The following is an 8,362-nucleotide window of genomic DNA, read 5'->3' as shown; positions in this document are numbered from 1 at the left end:
TTGTTATGGATGGTTGTGAGCCACCATGTAGTTGCTGGGATTTGAACTCAGGACCTTCGGAAGAGCAGTCAGCACTCTTAACCACTGAGCCATCTCACCAGCCCCCCCCCCTTTTTTTAAGATTTATTTATTTTATGTATGTGACTACACTACACTAGCTGTCTTCAGACACACCAGAAGAGGGTATCAGATCTCATTACAGATGGTTGTGAGCCACCATGTGGTTGCTAGAATTTGAACTCGGGAGCAGTTCTCTTAACCACTGAGCCATCTCTCCAGCCCCAACCATGGACTTTATTTAGCACAAAGCCAGTAATTGTTTGAACGGGTTTTTGTTGTTGTTTTGAGACAGAGTCTCTCTTAGACCCTGGCTGTCTTGGGATTGACTCTGTAGACCAGGCTGGCCTTGAGTTTAGAGAGACCTACCTGCCTCTGCCTCCTAGTGCTGGGTAAACTGCCTTCCTCTTCACTCCCTCTCCAGTAATACAACTACAGTGTGAAATGCCTGAGCAGTTAAAGGGCCAGGCTTGATTCTCAGCACTTACAGGGAGGCTCACAATTGTTGCCCCGGGAGTCATGCTTTCCAGCTTCAGGCACTAGGCATCCAGGTGGTTAGACAAAGGTAAAGCACTCAAACACATCTAAACGTTGTTTTTAGGCTGGTAGTGGTGGCGCATGCCTTTAATCCCAGCACTTGGGAGGCAGAGGCAGGTGGATTTCTGAGTTCAAGGTCAGCCTGGTCTACAGAGTTTTTGTCTCAAAACAAAATTAAAAAAAAATTGTTTTTGAATTGAATGAGTTTCACTTTGGCTGACAAGTCCTTGTTCTCCAGCCCTGGTGACCCCTGCTGATACCCGTTTCTGGGTGTTTTAGATAAATGGAAACCATACAATGTGATCTCTTCTGTCTGCCTTCTTACACACCTAACACTATTTTTAGGATTTATCTGTGGCTTAGCATGTCACTACTTTTTTTTACTATTCTAAAGATAGGGTCTCCGTTTAGCCCAGGCTGGCCTTGGATTTAGAGGTCTGCCAACTTCTGTCTCCAGAGTTCAGGGATGAAAGGCGTGCTCTACTACCCTACACAGCCTACTACACCACACAGCCTACCACACCACACAGCCCAAATACCTCTCTCTTGGTTGTTGCTTAATTACATTCACTTCTGTTTCCCAGCAGCTTATATCCAGCCTTACCCCCTACTTGCCCAGAGTTGAGTGGGTTTTCCCCCACTGAGTCCACTGTGTGTTGTCTAACTACTTTTCTTGGGAGTGCAGTAGAACTTGGGCTTGCATCTCTGGACAGGCACTCTAGCACCGAGGAATACAGCCCGGTTCTCAGTTTCGCTTCATGGTAGAGAGAGGGTTTGAGAGAATTCTATTAAGGCTTTGCATCAAGCAACTCCACCACTGAGCTCCATCCCTAACCTTTTTTTTTTTTTTTTTTTTTTTGGGGGGGGGGTTCGAGACTGGGTTTCTCTGTATAGCCCTGGCTGTCCTGGAACTCACTTTGTAGACCAGGCTGGCCTCGAACTCAGAAATCTGCCTNGTATAGCCCTGGCTGTCCTGGAACTCACTTTGTAGACCAGGCTGGCCTCGAACTCAGAAATCTGCCTGCCTCTGCCTCCCAAGTTCTGGGATTAAAGGCATGCGCCACCACCGCCGGACTCATCCCTAACCTTTAAAAGTAGAAAAGATGATGTTGATTTGAGTGTGCATTCACAAGTCATGTTTTACATATGGAGGTCAGGGTGGGTGTTACCTCCTGTTGTGTGGATCTTGGGGATTGATCTCAGGTGGTCAGGCTCCACAGCGAGTACCTCTACCAGCCCAACCATTTCTCTGCTCCCCCCCCCCTGTATTTTATTTTNTTTTTTTTTGGTTTTTTTGAGACAGGGTTTCTCTGTATAGCCCTGGCTGTCCTGGAACTCACTCTGTAGACCAGACTGGCTCCAAACTCAGAAATCCACCTGCCTTTGCCTCCCAAGTGCGCCACCACTGCCCGGCCTTCCCTGCCCCTTTCTTAAACATCTATTTCTTGGTGGTTTCTATTAATTGCTCAATCTGACCTTAAACGAGTCCTCCTGTCTCAACCCCCCTCGACTGCTAAGGTTATGAGGTATGCCGCCATGCCCTCAACGGCTAAGGTTATGAGATGCCACCCTGCCCAGCTGCTACTTGGGAAGGTCTTCTGTTGTCTGTCTCCAGCCTGCTGCCTTTTTTATTTTTACTTTTTACTTCACCATATACCAGCCCCAGGCACTGTGTCCCTATTCCCTGCTGTAGTGTGGGCTGTGTAGTGAGGCTGAACATAGTGGTATAGAAGGCTGGAAGAAAGCAGTTCACCTTGGGAGCCCTTCCTCCCAGCTCTCGAGAAGACCAATCCATAGACTTACAGGGGCTTCCCTTCCCTCAGGGCTTCCTGGGTTCCAACTCCCGGCTTGTTAGTGGTTGTTTCTTCCACTGAGTCTGTAGCACAGACTGTGACCTAAACTACCTTCCCCACAGTGTTAGCCTTAGAGGCAGAGGGCTGAAGACAAAGGAAGCGAGCCAGCTTTTCCCTGTCCTGTTGACAGGGGCAGCCCTCTCAAGGAGACTAAAGAGTGAGGGTGCCATGGTTAGGTGGCTCAGGTCTGTGATCCCAGCAGGGGCATCAGAAGTTCAAAGATGTCATAAACTGAAGTTCTCTGGGCGCAGTTTGGATAATGGAATGCAAGTGTCTGAACCCAGAGTCTCTCAGGTGCACTGAAGGGTGTCTTAGTTAATGTTTTCCTTGCTGTAATAAGATATGACCCAAGTAACCTAAGACATGAGTTAAGGTGGAGGCACACAACCTTTGATCCCAGCCCGAGGCAGGAGAATCTTTTGAGTTCAAGGCCAACCTGGTCTATGGAGTGAGTTCCAGGGTAGCCAGAGAAACACTGTATCAACCAAAACAAAAAACTAGAAAACCATCATGACCAAAAGCATCATGGGAAAGAAGGAGTTTAGTTTGTTGTTTAGCTGTTGAGAGCTAGCCGGCAGAAACTAGCAAAGGCCATGGAAGAATGTGGTTTACTGGTCTGCTTGGCTTGCTTTCTGATGGCACCCAGGACTACCAGCCCAGGCAAATCTACAGAGACGGTTTAATCGAAAGTCCCTCTTCCAAATGACTTCACATAAAACTAACAACAGCTGTTCTTACTCTGTGGAATATCCTTGTATTGTGGACAACTCACAACAAAGCCTTAAGGTCAAAGCTGTAGGTGACAATGTCACATTCAATACAAAGGACTTGACTGCTGTCTGTTTCCAAGGAGGTAACAGGAGCCAGGTGAGGCAGGAAGTCTGGACCCTCTGGGTGAGGTCCAGGGTGCTGGGTTCTTCCATGGGCATCTGGGGGATTCGTGGGGACAAGGGGTAGAGTGATGTCCAAATGCTGCTAAAATAAACCAAATGGGGTGTGGTGGGACACACTGATACCAGCACTTGAGGAAAGCCTGAGTTTTTTTGATCCCCAGATCAAACAGTAGCCAGGTATGGTGACATATGCTTGAAATCCCAGTACTCAGGAGGATCAGGAATTCATTCTCAGTTTACCTAGCAAGTTTAAGGGTAGCCTGGGCTATCTGGTCTGTCTTAACCCCTCAAACAAACAAACAAAAAACCATACTAGGGGGGCTGGTGAGATGGCTCAGCGGGTAAGAGCACCCGACTGCTCTTCTGAAGGTCCAGAGTTCAAATCCCAGCAACCACATGGTGGCTCATAACCATCTGTAACAAGATCTGACGCCCTCTTCTGGAGTGACTGAAGACAGCTACAGTGTACTTACATATAATAAATAAATAAATCTTAAAAAAAAAAACATACTAGACAAAAAATGGTTTTATTCTGCAAGAATGTCTGATACTCTCTATTCCTTCCCACATGAAGAGATCTTAGCCTCCACAACATTCATCTGCTGGTTTTGGTTTGTTTGTGTATGTGTGTGTGGGGGGGTTGTTTGTCTTTTAAGATTTTACTTGTTTTCATGTTTGCTTGCATGTATGTGTATGTGTACCATGTCAGCCCTTGGAGGCCAGAAGAGGGTGTTGGAGCCCTGGAGACTTGACTTACAGATGTGAGGCACCTGTGAATGGGGAGTGAACCCGGGTCCTCCTCAAGAGAAGCAACTGCTCTTTACTGCTGAGCCATCTCTTAGGTCCTTTTTTCTTGTTTTGAGACAAGAAGCTGGCCTCAAACTTTCCACCCTCGCATTTCCTTTTAAGCACTAGTATCTTTAGGTGTGTGTGACAGTGTCTCACTCCATCTGTTGTCTAGATGAGCCATTTTGCTTTGCCACAAATCCTAGGTTGCAGACTGTAGCTGTCTACATGAAGTCAGAACCAAGCTGAGTATCTGGAAATACCCAGCTTCTTATGATCCTGAGACCTGATGACTGTCTCAGGTACGGTTTATAAGCAGGTGTGTGCAAAATGGGAGGTGTTGGTGCTCTGGGGAGTGTCAAGTCATTTCTGAACTCCCCCTGGAGGCTAGGCTACCCGTGGTCCCTTTTGGGCTCAAGGTTATGGTGTTAAACAAGGTTTCAGCAACTCCAGGCCACCACCAGTCCTTTGGGGCCCTATATACAGTCTACCTACACTCAGCTAATTCCAGCTACTGTGGGCCTCTCCCTATGAGGTCTCTGTTCTTCAGGGCGTGTCAGGCCTAGACCTTCTCTAAGGTAGGACTCCAGCTGCCATTCTGCAGGTGCTGGGGCTGTAGAAGCCAGCAGCCTGGGGGATGCCGCTGGGGAGGCCTTGGGCAGTTTCTGTTTTCCTGTTCTGATGCTGTCAGTCTTGCTCTGGCTTTCCGGTTCCCGCCCTCTCTGCTGGCCTCTGCCCTGCAGTTTGCAGTGGCTCCAGTGTCCTTGCTCTGAGCACATTTATTTCTGTCCATGCTTGCCAAGTGCCTGAGTTTCTCACCCAGTCCACACTGTCCTTGTTCTGAGTCTCAATCCATGGCTTGGCAAGGAAGACGAGAATGTCCGAGACATCCCTAAGCACATTAATCCCAATTCTTTATTTAATACCGAATTTGCCCATTGTGCTGAGGTAGCAGATGAGAGGGAACGCTGAAGTGAAGCCACAAGTCTGGTGCCCTTCAGCCTGTGAGTGTTAAAGGACCTCAGTCACTCTGCCTGTCCCTAAAGATGAGTCAGGAGATTCAGTGAATTTTTTTTCTTTTATTTTTGCCCATTTAAAAAAAATTGTAGCCGGGCGGTGGTGGCACACGCCTTTAATCCCAGCACTTGGGAGGCAGAGGCAGGCGGAGTTCTGAGTTCGAGGCCAGCCTGGTCTACAAAGTGAGTTCCAGGACAGCCAGGGCTACACAGAGAAACCCTGTCTCGAACCCTCCCCCCCCCACAAAAAAAAATTGTAGTTGGGCCTGGTGACATATGCTTATAATCCCAGTACTCAGATTGAAGCAGGGGAGCTCATGAGTTCAGGTCTGGGCCGGGGTGCACTATGAGTTTGAGGCTATCTTGTGCTACATAGCATGGCTCTGTCTCAAATTAACTATAATTTTCCGAATTCGGTTACCTTCCTCTTACTGAGATATGAGAGACATTTCTATAGTCCAGACACAATGCATGATCAAATGCTGCTGTCAAGGTCCTCAGGCAGGAACTTCTCCTTCCTCTTCTTAGACAAGTTTAAGTCTCCTTGACTGGGTTCCAGCTTGCGTTCCTCTTAGGTCCGTCCGTCTTCAGATACTGAGCTTACAGGAGTGTGTTGTTACACTTAGCTTATGTGGTACTGAGGTACTCAGGGCTTTGTGGATGCCGGGAAAACATCTTACCAACTGAAACACATCCCAGCCCCTCTCCTTTTTACTTTGTAATTTTATTTTTAATTTTTATTTTATTTGGTTTTATTGGAGACAGGGTCTCCTATGTAGTCCTTGCTGTCCTGGAACTTACAGAGATCTGCCTGGCTCTGGGGTGCTGGGATTTAAGCATGCACCACTACCACCCTGCAATTTCTTCTTAGTTTTAAAAACCAATACCTCCTGTTTTGATTCGTGTCTGTCCCTCTCAGCCCCCACCTGATTCTCTCCCTGCTGGGAAACCCAGGGCCTTCAGCATACTGAGGCAACAGGCAAGCTGCACCTGCAACCCTGTCCAGTTTCTACAGTCACATGGTGCTTGAGAATAGGAGGTGTCAGGGGCTGGAGAGTTGGTGCAATGGTTAGAGTCCTGGATGACCTTAGAGAGGGTCTGAGTTCAATTCCTGTGCTCACATGCAGTTCCACAGCCATCTGTAACTTTGGCTCTGGCACACGTAACCTGGCCTCCCCAGGCAGCAGGCATACATGTACAACACAGACATACATTACAGACAAAGCACACACACACATAAGTAAAAGGGGGGGTGCTGTCTGAGCTACAGGTCACTAGGGGATTGTTTTTTCCTTTTTTACAGTTATGCCAACATTATAGGGTGTTACTGCACAAACCTAAATAGTGTATAATCTTTTACACAGCTGCTGGCTAGATTCTGGGCTGCAGCCCTGTGTATATTAGTGACTAAATGGCATGGAGAAGGGTAAGGGTGTGAGAATATTTATCCCTAAACATAGAACAGGACCAGGAAAGAGGTCAGGCAAGCTCCCTGAAAAACATGACTGATCTCCAGGACACTTTCAGGACAGTCTGAGACAAAGCCCACTCCTCAGGCTGTTTCTCCACAGGCTAACTCATCCTCTGCATGGACTGACCCAGACAAACTGGTGACAAGGCACTTTCAGTCACAGTCACTCCCTGTGCTTTGTTGTTGTTGTTGTTGTTTTTCCATTTTTTTTTTTTTTGAGACAGGGTTTCTCTGTATAGCCCTGGCTGTCCTGGAACTTGCCCTGTAGACCAAGCTGGCCTCAGACTCAGAGATCCACCTGCCTCTGCCTCTTAAGTGCTGGATTAAAGGCCTGCACCACCATGCCTGGCATTCGTTACTGTTTTGGTTGGTTGGTTGGGTGTTTGTTTGTTTGTTTGTTTTCGGTTTTTCGAGACAGGGTTTCTCTGTATAGCCCTGGCTGTCCTGGAACTCACTCTGTAGACCAGGCTGGCTTCGAACTCAGAAATCCGCCTGTCTCTGCCTCCTAAGTGCTGGGATTAAAGGTGTGCGCCACCATGCCCGGCCCTGTTTGTTTGTTTTTGAGACAAGGTTTCACTGGCCTTGGTTGGCCTAGAACTTGCTGTGTAGACCAGGCTGGCCTCCAACTCACAGAGATTCACCTGCCTCCTTTTGAGTGCTGAGATTAAAGTGTAAGTCACCATGCTTAGCCTGTCAAGTTTGTTGTTACTTTAAACTATAGTCTTCCATGCTCGATCCTATCCCCAAGTTGTATCCTCAGTCAGTGGCAGATGACATGGGCTTGGGGAGTGGAGTGGGGAGGATCCCACTGACATCTCTGAAGTTCTCGCTGGAGGTCAGCAGGGGGCTCCATTCTCTGTGAATACTCATGCAGTGTATGCTAGAGACAGACGTAGGGAGCAGGGCAGTTCTGTGAGACTGGATGTGACCACCATGGTAACTTGGCTGGAGCCCCTCTGCCACCGACTTCTGGGTCCATCTAGATGTGGAGCTTTAGATCCCTCCCTCCTGGGGGTATGAAGCATGTGGAGTGGACTGTAGACCCTGGAGATACAGCCAACTGTGAACTGCCATGTAAGTTCTAGGCATCCAACTTGAGTCCTCTGAAAGAACAAGAACTCTTAACCACTGAGCCAACTCTCTTGACAGGATTGTTCCAGAATTTTCCTTAGTGATCATGTATGTAGACCTAGTAATGTGCACTTAGACATATCTGTACACGTTTCATGCACATCTGGTGATGAGGATAAATGTTACCTTCCTAGTTGGAGTGTGAGACCTACAGGGGTGCTTCTTGAGGGAATGACAGGGTAACTGAAGAAGGGGGGTGGACATAGGGGTTGCTTGGGCCAATAGTTATTCAGCAAGAGGCATAGACCTATTTCAGTTTCTCTGTTGTTTGAGACATGGCTGGATTCCATTACAGGCAAATGTCATCCTTTCAGCCTAAATCAGGAAATTCAACCCCCCCCCCTTTACCAGTATTACACATGGAACCCCAGGCCTTGTTCATGATCTGACCTTAGCAAGAATATTATCCTCTATCAACAAAATAGTCAAGTAACAGACATTTCATAGAGCCCCATCAGGAAAGATCAATAAACTAAAAGCAAAAGAAACAGAGGGAGCAAAGAAGAAGAAGGAGGAGGAGGAGGAAGAGGAGGTACCAATCTGCTTCTGTGGCTACTCTTTCCCCTGCTTTCATATATATATATATATATATATATATATATATATATATATATATAT

Source organism: Mus pahari, chromosome 1, assembly GCF_900095145.1.
Source record: "Mus pahari chromosome 1, PAHARI_EIJ_v1.1, whole genome shotgun sequence".
In the NCBI taxonomy this organism is placed as follows: domain Eukaryota; kingdom Metazoa; phylum Chordata; class Mammalia; order Rodentia; family Muridae; genus Mus; species Mus pahari.
This window is presented reverse-complemented; position numbering follows the sequence as displayed.